Genomic DNA, 14,250 nt, shown 5'->3' with positions numbered 1-14,250 from the left:
GGGACTACAGGTGCATACCACTACACCTGGCTAATTTATTGTAATTTTAGTAGAGACGGGGTTTCACCATGTTGGCCATGCTGGTCTCAAACTCCTGACCTCAAGTGATCCATCCGCCTTGGCCTCCCAAAGTGCTGGGATTACAGGTACGAATCACTGTGCCCAGCCTGCATGTGTTTACTTTTGAATATCTCTGTTCTTTTTAGTTGTTTATTCCTGGGCCAATACCATACAGTTTTTTTGTTTGTTTTTTGAGACAGGTATCACCCAGGCTGGAGTGCAGTGGTGTGATACTGGCTCACTGCGGCTTTGACTTCCTGGGCTCAAATGATTCTTCCACTTTAGCCTCCGCAGTAGCTGGAACTACATGTGTGTGGCTCCATGTGTGACTAAGTTTTGTATTTTTGGTAGAGATGAGGTTTCTCCGTGGCCTAGCTGGTCTTGAACTCCTGGCCTCAAGTGATCTGTCCTCCTCGGCCTCCGAAAGTGCTAGGATTACAGGTGTGAGCCACTAAATCCTTTTGTTAATTATATGTTTTTTATTCTTTTGGTTTTTTTTCTTTTCTTTTTTTTTGAGACAGAGTCTTGCTCTGTCACCTAGGCTGGAGTGCAGTGGCGCAATCTCGGCTCAACTGTAACCTCCACCTTCTGGATTCAAGTGATTCTTCCCTCTCAGCCTTCTGAGTAGCTGGGATTACAGGTACGCGCTACCACGCCCAGCTAATTTTTTGTATTCTTAGTAGAGACAGAGTTTCCCCATGTTGGCCAGGCTGGTCTCAAACTCCTGGCCTCAAATGGTCAGCCTGCCTCAGCCTCCCAAAGTTTTGGTGTGAGCCACCATGCCCAGCCCTTTTGGGTTTTCAAGATAGTCATATTTCTAACTGTTCATGTCTTTGCCTATCTTTGTTATGGCATGTGTAATTTTTTTTCTTATGTTGACATGTTTTAAATCTCTTTATAGTGAAAATATTCTTTGTTTTGGTGGGAGTGACGGGGTCTCAAAAAATAAAGAGGGTGGTAGGCTGGGTGCGGTGGCTCACGCCTGTAACCCCAGCACTTTGGGAGGCCAAGGCGGGTGGATCACCTGAGTTCAGGAGTTTGAGACCAGCCTGGCCAACATGGTGAAACCCTGTCTCGACTGAAAATACAAAAATTAGTTGGGCGTGGTGGCGTGCACCTGTAGTCCCAGCTATTCTGGACCCTGAGGCAGGCGAATTGCTTGAACCCGGGAGGCAGAGGTTGCAGTGAGCAGAGATCACACCACTGTACTCCGGCGTGGGTACCAGAGTGAGACTCCATCTCCAAAAAACAAAAAGAGGCTGGAGTGCAGTGGCACATCACCACTCACTACAGCCTTGACCTCCTGGACTTAAGCAATCCTCCCACCTCAGCCTCCTGAGTAGCTGGGACCAGAGGCACGTACCACCATGCCTGGCTAATTCTTTGTATTTCTTGTAGAGACGGGGCCTCACCCTGTTGCCAAGGCTGGTCTCAAACTCTTGAGCTCAAGTGATTCTCCTGTCTTGACCTCCCAAAGTGCTGAGATAACAGGTGTGTGCCACCATGCCCAGCCAAATATATTCTTTTTTTTGTTTTTTTGAGACAGTGTCCTCACTCTGTCTCCCAGGCTGGAGTGCTTTGGCAAGATCTCTGCTCATTGCAACCTCCGCCTCCTGGGTTCAAGGATTTTCCTGCCTCAGCTTCCCGAGTAAGTGGGATACAGGCATGCACCACCATGCCCAGCTTATTTTTGCATTTTTAGTAGAGACTGTGTTTTGCCATGTTGGCCAGGCTAGTCTCGATCTCCTGATCTCGGTGATGTGCCAGCCTCGGCCTCTGTAAGTGCTGGGATTACAGCCATGAGCCACATCACTCGGCCATCAAATATATTCTTTATCATATAGCTGGCAATGGTTTTCTAGTTTGCCGTTTACTTTTAGGGGAACTCTCTTGACTATCAGTGGGTAAAACACTTAGAATAGGCTGTTATAATGCTTGTAATATCTTGACATGAGGAAAATTCAAGGATGGTTAGAATTTGTAAAATCAAGTCTGTTGAATAAATTTATGAATTAAAACAAGGGGGAAAAGCCTACTTTTGGGTACAAATGTGATTTGACTATAAAATTCTGTATTTAATGTTCTTTATAGTTATGTGCCATCTGAGAGGGGTTGCACTTAAAATTGGGGAGAAGCTAACTCAATAAAATTGATCAGATTAAAAATTCTCAATAGTATATGTAAATACTAACTGTATCTGATATTTAATTATACATATAGAATAAACTGGGTTTTCTGTCTATCTATATTATTTTATTTTATTTTTAAGACAGGGTCTAATGCTTTCCCAGGTGGGAGTCCAGTGGTGGGATCTCAACTCACTGCAGCTTCACCTGGGCTCAAGTGATCCTCCTGCCTCAGCCTGAGTAGCTGGGACTGTAGGTGCACACCACCGTGCCTGGCTAGTTTTTTTGTATTTTTCGTAGAGATGAGTTGTCACTGTGTTGTGTAGCCTGGTTTGGAACTCATGAGGTCAAGTGATCTGCCTGCCTCGCCTCCCAAATTACTGGGACTTACAGGTGTGAGCCACTGCACCTGGTCTGTTTTATTTTATTTTTATTACTATTTTTTTGAGATGGAGTCTCGCTCTGTTGCCCAGGCGGAGTGCGGTGGTGCGATCTCTACTCACTGCAAACTCCGCCTCCCAGGTTCAAGTGATTCTCCTGCCTCAGCCTCCTAAGTAGCTGGGATTACAGGTGCCTGCCACCATGCCCAGCTAATTTTTGTATTTTTTTTTTTTTTTTTAGTAGAGACGGGGTTTCACCGTGTTAGCCAGGATGGTCTCGAAATCTTGACCTAGTAATCCGCCCGTCTCGGCCTCCCAAAGTGCTGGGATTACAGGCTTGAGCCACTGCGCCCGGCCCCTTTTTTTCTTTCTTCCTTTTTTTTTTTTTTCTGAGACAGAACTGTCTCAGAAAAGTGAAAGATGTCAATTCTTGCTCTGTGGCCCAGGCTGCAGTGCAGTGGTACGAACTTGGCTTACTGCAACCTCTGCCTCCTGGGTTCAAGTGATTCTCCCACTTCATCCTCCCAGGTAGCTAGGACTACAGGTGTGTGCCACCATGTCCAGCTAATTTTTGTAATTGTAGTAGAGTTGGGGTTTCACCATGTTGGCCAGGCTGGTCTCGAACTCCTGACCTAGAGTGATCCATCCACCTCAGCCTCCCAAAATGCTGGGATTACAGTACAGGTGTGAGCCACTGTGCCTGGCCAAAAGTTTCTGATATAAAGCTGGCAGGAAGTCAGTGACAATTATTAAGTCTTGGAAGAAAAAGTTTTAATTTTCTCCTGAGAAGAAATTTCTGAAGAAACATCTTGTAGATAACGTAGTTTCACAGTAAAGTTTTTTTATTTTTATTTTTTTATTTGAGGCAGAGCCTTGTTCTGTCACCCAGGCTGGAGTGCAGTGGTGCGATCTCAGCTCACTGTAGCCTCTGCCTCCCGGGTTCAAGCAATTCTCATGCCTCAGTCTCCCGAGTAGCTGGGATTACAGGCGTGTGCCACCACATCTAGCTACTTTTTTTTTTTTTTTTTGAGACAGAGTCTTGCTCTATCACCAAGGCTAGAGTACAGTGGCATGATTTTGGCTCACTGCAACCTCGGCTTCCCAGGTTTAAGCAGTTCTCGTGCCTCAGCCTCCTGAATAGCTGGGATTACAGGTGCATGCCACCACACCCTGCTAATTTTTTTTTTTTTTTTGAGACGGAGTCTCGCTCTGTCACCTGGGCTAGAGTGCAGTGGCCGGATCTCAGCTCACTGCAAGCTCCGCCTCCCGGGTTTACGCCATTCTCCTGCCTCAGCCTCCCCAGTAGCTGGGACTACAGGTGCCAGCCACCTCGCCCGGCTAGCTTTTTGTATTTTTTAGTAGAGACGGGGTTTCACCGTGTTAGCCAGGATGGTCTCGAACTCCTGACCTCGTGATCCACCCGTCTTGGCCTCCCAAAGTGCCGGGATTACAGGCTTGAGCCACCGCGCCCGGCCTTTTTTTTTTTTTTTTTGTGACGGAGTCTCGCTCTGTAGCCAGGCTGGAGTGCAGTGGTGCGATCTCGGCTCACTGCAACCTCCGCTTCCCAGGCTCAAGTGCTTCTCCTTCCTCAGCTTCCTGAGTAGCTGGGATTATAGATGCCTGCCACCACGCCCAGCTAATTTTTGTATTTTTAGTAGAGATGGGGTTTCACCGTGTTGGCCAGGATGGTCTCGATCTCCTGACCTTGTGATCCGCCCATCTCTGCCTCCCAAAGTGCTGGGATTACAGACAGGAGCCACTGTGCCCGGCAATTTTTGTATTTTAAGTAACGACAGGGTTTCACCCTGTTGGCCAGGCTGATTATGAACTCCTGATCTCAAGTGATTCGCCCACCTCAGCCTCCCAAAGTGCTGGGATTACAGGCGTGAGCCACCGCACCTGGCCTCGTGGTAAAGTTTATATAGAAAAATGCATTATCTGTGGAAACAGAACTTATTTGTGTGCCATTGTTTGATTTCTGACCTGGGCTCAGCTTTTATTTCTCTGTGCAGATCCGTTTCCTTTGGTGGTACATCCTGTCTTGGATGTTGACCCCAGTCAGAGCTGTATAGTGCCAAAATAAGATAAGTTATTTGGTTCTTTTTTGCCATTTCTTTCAACTCCTTATTTATCTTTACTCATGGTCATTGAAGATCAGAAGGGTATTTATGAACAGATGGGAATTCTGTGTGTTTCTTCAGTGTTAGGGGAACACCAGGGAGAGGCAGTATCATTTTAGTATTGGATTTTCACCTTTCCTGATGCCCCCTAGGTCTAAGGAAACATCAAGCTTATTTTACAGACTTGATATAAGAAACTTCATAATTACCAAATTAAGCTTTAGACACGTCAGTGTTTTAGAGTACTTACTGATATCTATAATACATATTCCTGGGGCCTATGCCTTTCCATATAAATTTTACTTATTTTTTGAGACAAAAGTCTCACTCGGCCCTCCCTGCTGGAGTGCAGTGCCACAATCTTGGCTCACTGCCACCTCCACCTCCCAGGTTCAAGCGATCCTTCCACCTCAGCCTCCTGTGTAGCTGGGGCTACAGACACGCGCTAGCATGCCCTGCTAATTTTTTATATTTTTAGTGGAGACTGGGTTTCATCATGTTTGCTAGGCTGGTCTCGAACTCCTGGGCTCAAATGATCTGCCTGCCTCGGCCTTCCAAAGTGTGGGATTACAGGCATGAGCCACCAAGCCTGGCCAAATTACTCAATATTTTTGAACCTCACTTCCCTTATCTGTGAGATTAGGATAATAATAACCTACCTGAACAAATTAAATGAAGTGATAGATGTCAGTTCTTAGCACAGTAGCCATAATGTTATAGGGACTCTAAATTTCAGTTTTCTTTTTCCCTTCCTTGAACTGTTTTAAGTTTTAAAAGATAGTGATTATAAAATTACTTTGTAAGTGTATACAGTTGTTTCAAATATTGTTCATGTTTGTGTTAAAAACAGTCAAACTCATTTTGGTTATGTTGGTATTATAAGAGGGAAACGTAGGGAAATGAGACAATGGAGAAAGTCTGAATAACTGTTTCTTTTTGTTTGTTTGTTTGTTTGTTTGATGTTTTTGAGATGGTGTCTCGCTCTATTGCCCAGGCTGGAATGCAGTGGCATAAACTCGGCTCACTGCAACCTCTGCCTCCTGGGTTCAAGCGATTCTTCTGCCTCAGCCCCTGGAGTAGCTGGGACTACAGGCATGCGCCACCACGTCCAGCTAATTTTTGTATTTTCGGTAGAGACAGGGTTTCACCATATTGCCCAGGCTGGTCTTGAACTCCTGACTTCGTGATCCACCCGCCTCGGCCTCCCAAAGTGCTGGGATTACAGGCGTGAGCCACCGCACCCGGCCAAGTCTGAATAACTTTTGTTGAGCAATACCATGTGGCAGGAGCTAGGCTTAACACTTCGCACACAGCAACTCATTTAATCCTTACCACTCAGTTAAGCACATTTCTTTCTCTGAAGGATTACTTAGTTTTTTGTTCGTTTGTTTGTTTGTTTTGAGATGGAGTCTCGCTCTGTCGCCTAGGCTGGAGTGCAGTGGCCGGATCTCAGCTCACTGCAAGCTCCGCCTCCCGGGTTTACGCCATTCTCCTGCCTCAGCCTCCCGAGTAGCTGGGACTACAGGAGCCCGCCACCTCGCCCGGCTAGTTTTTTGTATTTTTTTAGTAGAGACGGGGTTTCACCGTGTTCGCCAGGATGGTCTCAATCTCCTGACCTTGTGATCGGCCCGTCTCAGCCTCCCAAAGTGCTGGGATTATAGGCTTGAGCCACCGCGCCCGGCCTTTTTTTTTTTTTTTTGAGATGGAATCTTGCTCTCTCTTTCAGGCTGGGATGCAGTGGCATGATCTCGGCTCACTGCAACATCCAACTCCTGGGTTCAAGCAATTCTCGTGCCTCAGCCTCCCATGCAGCTGGGATTACAGCACATGCCACTATCCCTGGGAAACTTTTTGCATTTTTAGTGGATACAGGGTTTTACCATGTTGGCCAGGGTGATCTTGAACTCCTGAGCTCAGGCTCTCCATCCTCCTTGGGCTCCCAAAATGCTGGGATTACAGGTGTGAGCCACAGCACCTGACCTACTTCTTAGTTTTTAAAATTAAAGTTTTCTTATTTCCACCCTTTTGAATAATAAGCCTCAGGAATGGGGCCCTTAATAACTTAATGCAGACTTACAAACTTTGTATAGAATATAACAAATTATTAATGACTATTTTATTTCTAAGCTACCATCCTTAGTATTTGGAAGCTATGTTCTTTAGGCTAAGTCTTTTTTTTCTTTTCCTTCTTTTTTTTTTTTAAGCAAACTCTAGTAATGATATTTACTTTTTGTGGAAACCACATCTCACTGTCCCCCAAGCTGGAGTGCAATGGCAGGATTATGGCTCACTGCAGCCTCCACCTCCTGGACTCAAGTGATCCTCCCGAGTAGTTGGGACTACAGGTGCATGCCACCACACCTGGCTAATTTTTGTGTTTTTTGTAGAGATGGGGTTTCACCATGTTGCCCAGGCTGGTCTCAAACTCTTGGGCTCAAGCTGTCTTCCTGCCTTGGCCTCCCAAAGTGCTGGGATTACAGGACTGTGTCTGGTCAATATTTACTTTCTAATTCCTGCCTCTAGAAATATATTAGCTGCCCTGAATATATTAGGTTTTTCAGTTGTATGAAACTGTTCAGTTAGGAGTAATGAATTTGATGTCTATTAGTCCTTTTCTTATTTATTTATTTATTTTGAGATGGAGTCTCGCTCTGTTGCCTAGGCTGGAGTGCAGTGGCGTGATCTCAGCTCACTGCAAGCTCTGCCTCCCGGGTTCACACCATTCTCCTGCCTCAGCCTCCCAAATAGCTGGGACTACAGGTGGCCGCCACTACGCCCGGCTAATTTTTTTGTATTTTTAGTAGAGATGGGGTTTCACTGTGTTAACCAGGATGGTCTCAATCTCCTGACCTCGTGATCTGCTCGCCTCAGCCTCCCAAAGTGCTGGGATTACAGGCCTGAGCCACTGCACCTGGCGCCTATTAGTCCTTTTCAACAAATACCACCAGTAAGGCTTGAATTGTTTTTTGAAATGAGAAAAGCAGCAGATTGTTTATTTGAATTTGAATGTAGAGTGTTTCCCACTCAACACCTTAATACTGATCAGGCTAAGAGATGAGCTCTTCCTATGTTGCCCAGGCTGTACTCAACTCCTAGGCTCAAGTAATTCCTTCCCACCTCAGTCTCCTGATTGGCTGGGACTACAGGTGAGCAGCATCACACCCCACTTTGTGTTTGGATTAGTTCTCTTTATTTTTTTTTAATCGTGGTAAAATAACATAATATTTATCTTAACCATTTTAAGTGTACAGTTCAGTAGTGTTGCATACGTTCACATTGTTGTGCAACCACTCTCCAGCACTGTGTCTCATCTTTTTTTTTTTTTTTTTGAGACATCCTCACTTTGCTGCCCAGGCTGGAGTACAGTGGGGTGATCTTGGCTCACTGCAACCTCTGTCTCCTGGGTTCAAGCGATTCTCCTACCTCAACCTGCTGAGTGGCTGGAATTACAGTCCTGTACCACCATGCCCAGCTAATTTTTGTATTTTTAGTAAAGACAGGGTTTCACCATGTTGGCTAGGCTGGTCTTGAGCTCCTGATGTTGGGTGATCCGCCCGTCTTGGCCTCCAAAAATGCTGGGATTACAGGTGTGTGCCACTATACCTGGCCACCCTGTTTCATCTCCAAATCCATTAAACTGAGACTCTAAATCCATTAAACAAGCCCCCCATTCCTCCTTCCCCAAAGTGCCTAGCCACCACCATCCAACTTTCTGTTTCAGTGAATTTGACTATTCTTCATGCCTCATATAATGGAGTCATTGAGTATTTGTCCTTTTGTGACTGACTTATTTCACTTAGTATAATGTCCTCAAGTTCATCTGTGTTGTAGCATGTGTCAGATTTTCCTTCCTTTTTAAGGCTGAATCAGTTATATGTATGTACCACATTTGCTTACCCATTCCCTTAGGTGGCTCCTACCTGTTGTCTATTGTGAATAATGCTGCTATGAACATGGGTATACAGTTATCTCTTTATTTATTTTTTGAGACAGAATCTTGCTCTGTTGCCCAGGCTGGAATGCAGTGGCATAATCATGACTCACTGCAGTCCCGATCATCTGGGCCCAAGTGGTCCTCTCACCTTAGTTTCCCAAGTAGCTGGGACTACGGGCACATGCCACCACATCCAACTAATTAAAAAAAAAAATTGGTCAGGTGTGGTGGCTCACACCTGTAATCCCAGCACTTTGGGAGGCCAAGGTGGGTGGATCATGAGGTCAGGAGATTGAGACCATCCTGGCTAACACGGTGAAACCCCATTTCTTTTTTTTTTTTTTTTTTGAGACGGAGTCTTGCTCTGCCACCCAGGCTGGAGTACAGTGGCCGGATCTCAGCTCACTGCAAGCTCCGCCTCCGGGTTTACGCCATTCTCCTGCCTCAGCCTCCCGAGTAGCTGGGACTACAGGCGCCCGCCTCGTCGCCCGGCTAGTTTTTTGTATTTTTAAGTAGAGACAGGGTTTCACCGTATTAGCCAGGATGGTCTCGATCTCCTGACCTCGTGATCCGCCTGTCTCGGCCTCCCAAAGTGCTGGGATTACAGGCTTGAGCCACCGCGCCCGGCCGTGAAACCCCATTTCTACTAAAAATACAAAAAATTAGCCAGGCGTAGTGGTGGGCGCCTGTAGTCCCGGTGAGTTGTGAAGCCAGCTGGACCTCCTGGGTCGAGTGGGGACTTGGAGAACTTTTCTGTCTAGCTAGAGGATTGTAAACACAGCAATCAGCACTCTGTGTCTAGCTAAAGGATTGTAAATGCACCAATCAACACTCTGTAAAAATGCACCAATCAGCACTCTGTGTCTAGCTAAAGGATTGTAAATACATCAACACTCTGTAAAAATGGACCAATCAGCACCCTGTAAAATGGACCAATCAGCAGGACGTGGGCAGAGACAAATAAGGGAATAAAAGCTGGCCACCCTAGCCAGCAGTGGCAACCCACTTGGGTCACCTTCCATGCTGTGGAAGCTTTGTTCTTTCGCTCTTCACAATAAATCTTGCTGCTGCTCATTCTTTGGGTCCGTGCCACCTTTAAGAGCTATAACACTGTGAAGATCTGTGGCTTCATTCATTCTTGAAGTCAGCAAGACCAGGAACCCATTGGAAGGAACCAACTCTGGACACACCAGCTACTTCGGAGGCTGAGGCAGGAGAATGGCATGAACTAAGGAGGCGGAGCTTGCAGTGAGCCAACATTGCACCACTGCAGTGTAGTCTGGGCAACAGTGTGAGACTATCTCAAAAAAAAAAAAGAAAAAAAAAAATTTGTGGAGCTGGAGTCTTAACTATGTTGCCCAGCCTTGTCTCAAACTCCTGAGATCAAGCAATCCTCCTGCCTCAGCCTCTCAAAATGCTGGGTTTACCGGTGTGAGCCAATGTGCCTGGCGAGTTAGCTCTTTGAGAGCATACTTTCAATTCTTTTGGATATGTAACCAAAAGTAGAATTGCTGGATCATATGTAATTTTATTTTAATTTTGAAGAACTATCATACTATTTTTCATACTGGCTATTTACCATTTCACATTCTTATGATTGTGCACAAGGGTACCAATTTCTCCACGTCCTTGCCAACACTGTTTTTTTTGTTTTGTGTGTGTGTGTGCGTGTGTGTTTTTTTTTTTTTTTGAGATGGAGTCTTACTCTGTTGCCCAGGTTGCAGTCAGTGGTGTGATCTTGGCTCACTGCAACCTCCGCTTCCTGGGTTCAAGCGATTCTCCTACCTCAGCCTCCCAAGTAGCTGGGACTACCGGTGTGCAACACCACACCTGGCTAATTTTTGTATTTTCAGTACAGATGGGGTTTTACCACATTGGCCAGGCTGGTCTCGAACTCCTGACCTCATGATCTTCCCCCCTCGGCCTTCCAAAGTGCTGGGATTATAGGCGTGAGCCACTGTGCCTGGCCACCGTTTTTTTTTTTTAATAGTAGCCGTCCTAATAAGTGTGAGGTGATATCTCACTGTGGTTTTATTTTCCCTAATGATTAGTGATCTTGAGTGTCTTTTCCTGTGTTCATTGGCCATTGGTGTATCTTCTTTGGAGAAGTGTCTGTTCAAGTTCTTTGTTTATTTTATAATTGTGTATTGTTGTTGTTGTTGAGTTGTAGGAGTTTTTTTGTTTTTGTTTTTGAGACAGGGTCTCACTCTGTCACCCAGGCTGGAGTTGAGTGGCATGATCTCAGCTCACTGCCACCTCTGCCTCCCAGGTTCCAGTGATTCTCCTGCCTCAGCTTCCCAAGTAGCTGGCATTACAGGTGTGCACCACCACACCCGATGAATTTTTTTGCATTTTTAGTAGAGACCAGGGCTTAGTAGAGACAGGTTTAGTAGAGATGGGGTTTCGCCATGTTGGCCAAGCTGGTCTCAAACTCCTGGCCTCAAATGATCTGCCCACCTTGGCCACCCAAAGTGCTGGCATTACAGGTGTGAGCCACCACACATGGCAGGAGTTCTTTATATATTGTGGATATTGACTTCTTATCAGAGTAATAATTTACAAATATCTTCTCCCATCTCATGAGTTGTCCTCTCTCTTTTCCTTTGATTCACAGTTCTGGTTTTAAAAAATTTTATTATATATTTTGTAAGACATTTAAAAGAATAATACAGTAAACGTTTTTATGACCACTATCAAGCAAATTAAATATTAGTAGATTAGTTTGCTCCCGAGTTTCCCTTTATTGATTACAAGTCCCTCACCAAAGGTAACCACTAATGAATTTGATTTTTCTCTGACTAGTTTACACTCCTTAGACAGCCTGTTAGTGTATTAGAAGCTTGTCATGACTGAAGTAAAAATTGTGCAAAGATCCTTGGGAAGGCTAAGGTGGGATGAGTTCTTTCTTAAATTTTTGTGATGCTGTTGTCCAAAGCCCAGTTCAGCACCCTATCAGGGATACTTGCACATAATAGGTATACAGAAATGTTTGTTGAATGACTATTTGGAACCCATGTACTTGTGATTGAAGATATTTTGTACCAATATTATACTATTTTCTCTCTCTCTTTTTCTTTTTTTTGAGACGGAGTCTCGCTCTGTCACCCAGGCTGGAGTGCAGTGGCGTGATCTCAGCTCACTGCAAGCTCCGCCTCCCGGGTTCATGCCATTCTCCTGCCTCAGCCTCCCGAGTAGCTGGACTACAGGTGCCCACCACCACACCTGGCTAATTTTTTTGTATGTTTAGTAGAGACGGGTTTCACAGTGTTAGCCAGAATGGTTTCAATCTCCTGACCTCATGATCCACCTACCTTTCCTCCCAAAGTGATGGGATTACAGGCGTGAGCCACCATGCCTGGCTATTATACTATTTTGATATGAAGTGAAGTTTACATATCTCTGTGTTAGGATTACTGTATACCAATAAATAGACTGCTATGGCAGAGTAAATGTTTTCTTAGAAGTAGTAAAACTGAGGGCAAACCTGAGTTGGGAACATTTTAGCTCTAAATACATACAGTACATTTAGCTGCCTTGGTTAATTTAACTTTTAGACAGGGCAAATGGAATAAGGCAATGTTGAGGTGCTACGTTTTTGGTTCAGAAAAATGACTCTAAGTTTTGAAAGAAGGCATGATTCTGGTAAGATCTGACTATGGACAAGGGGCTGTTGAAATAAACCAGTGTTTCCAGGGCAGTGGTGAAGGACTTGACCTCCATTATAGCTGAAAATGAAGTCCTTCGATAACGAAGCCATAGTAGCAGCAGCAGCAGCTGTTGCCACTGCCACCTGCATTCAGTGGCTGTGTGAGGTGGCTAGACCAGGAAGTGATTCCATGGCACTAGGCATGTATAACGAAGGACTTTGGCTCTGGCAGAGTGGTTGTACAGGTTGTGGGTGTCACTTTAAACATACAAAGATCTGCTTGCTGGAGGAGGGGCAGCTTCTTGAGGATCAGGTGTGCAACTGAAAGGGATGAGCTCATCCTTCTAACCAGACCTGCTCTAGAGGCTGACTGAATGTTTTCCTAATTGCAAGTCCTGCAGCTGGGAGAAGCAGGAAGTGATTGATGCTTCAGGCACTTGGTGAGTAGTAAAAAAAAAAAAAAGAAAGAAAGAAAGGAAAAAGTAAAAAAGGCATTTTGGGGGAAGCTTTTGAAATGTGTGTGTGAGTATCAGGTTGAAGGTGACATACACACACATAATCTTTCTCTAAGTTGAGGATTGCAGTAAAGTGTATGGTGGTGTTGAGGAAAGCAAAGCTTTGGTGGTTCTAACTTTATTCTACTACTTCTTTTTGAGGTGACTTTTCATGACTTAACAATTTTGTTTCCTACACTGTCTTGACTGGTTTCATTTCTCTAGGAAATAAGAATCCCGGGAGCTCCTTTTTTATTTTCAAGGATCTTCATGGCTTGTTTTGGAACTTTTATTGATGAAACTTATCCCACATTTGAAGACTTCTGTGTTGGATTTCAGAGCTCCTATACATGATCCTGTTTTGTTTTAATTTACCCAAACTTTCCTATTCACTTTAGGTAAAGTTCTTAAAAATGAAATTGGTTTAGAAAAGAAATATCAATTGTTTATCATTTATTTATTTGTAACCTTTATTTTAGGTTCCAGGGTACATGTGCAGGTTTGCTATATAGGTAAACTACATGTTACAGGGGTTTGATGTACAAATTATTTCATCATCCAGGTAATAAGCATAGTACCTGATAGGTAGTGTTTTTTTTTTTTGTTTTGTTTTGTTTTTAAGATGGAGTTTCTGGCTGGGCACGGTGGCTCAAGCCTGTAATCCCAGCACTTTGGGAGGCCGAGAAGGGCGGATCACTAGGTCAGGAGATCGAGACCATCCTGGCTAATACGGTGAAACCCCCTCTCTACTAAAAAATACAAAAAACTAGCCGGGCAAGGTGGTGGGCGCCTGTAGTTCCAGCTACTCGGGAGGCTGAGACAGGAGAATGGCGTGAACCCGGGAGGTGGAGCTTGCAGTGAGCTGAGATCCAGCCACTGCACTCCAGCCTGGGCGACAGAGCGAGACTCCGTCTCAAGAAAAAAAAAAAGAAAGATGGAGTTTCGCTCTAGTCACCCAGGCTGGAGTGCAGTGGCGCGATCCCAGCTCACTGCAACCTCCACCCCCCACGTTCAAGCGATTTTCCTGCCTCAGCCTGCTGAGTAGCTGGGATTACAGGCAGCCGCCACCACACCCAGCTAATTTTTGTATTTTTGTTAGAGACGGGGTTTCACCATGTTGGCCAGGCTGGTCTCGAACTCCTACCCTCAGGTGATCCGCCTGCCTCAGCCTCCCAAAGTGCTGGCATTGTAGGCATGAGTCACCGCGCCCGGCCCCGATAGGTAATTCTTTGCTTCTCACCCTCCTTCCACCTTCTATCCTCAAGTAGGCCCCAATTGCTTATTATTTTGGATGGAACTTTTTATCTTGAGGTAATTCTAGATTTATACAGAGTTAAATAATATTGATCTGATGTACCATTTACCTCGTTTCCCCCAATGGCAATATCTTCCAAAATTACAGTACAATTTTACAACCAGGATATTGATGTTGATACAGTCAAGGTACCAAATATTTTCATCACCACAGGATCTACTGTGTTGTCCTTTTA

At 45.0% G+C, this 14,250-nt stretch overlaps 1 protein-coding gene across 5 annotated transcripts in view; it reads left to right on the top strand.

Annotated features, from left to right (window-relative positions):
• USP54 (ubiquitin specific peptidase 54) overlaps positions 1–14,250 on the top strand; it is a 121,900-nt gene that overhangs the window by 11,704 nt on the left and 95,946 nt on the right. Inside the window, exon 1 of one of the 5 annotated variants that reach the window (XM_033209391.1) lies at positions 12,039–12,706. The exons of 2 other annotated variants lie outside the window; for them this stretch is intronic. The gene's annotated coding sequence lies outside the window, so the exon portion shown is untranslated. Of the gene's footprint in view, positions 1–12,038; positions 12,707–14,250 lie in introns of those variants that run through there. 2 more of the 5 variants (XM_033209386.1, XM_033209397.1) reach the window with 2 other exon arrangements.

This window comes from Trachypithecus francoisi, unplaced genomic scaffold (assembly GCF_009764315.1).
Source record: "Trachypithecus francoisi isolate TF-2019V2 unplaced genomic scaffold, Tfra_2.0 Lachesis_group9, whole genome shotgun sequence".
In the NCBI taxonomy this organism is placed as follows: Eukaryota; Metazoa; Chordata; class Mammalia; order Primates; family Cercopithecidae; genus Trachypithecus; species Trachypithecus francoisi.
This window is presented reverse-complemented; position numbering and strand designations above follow the sequence as displayed.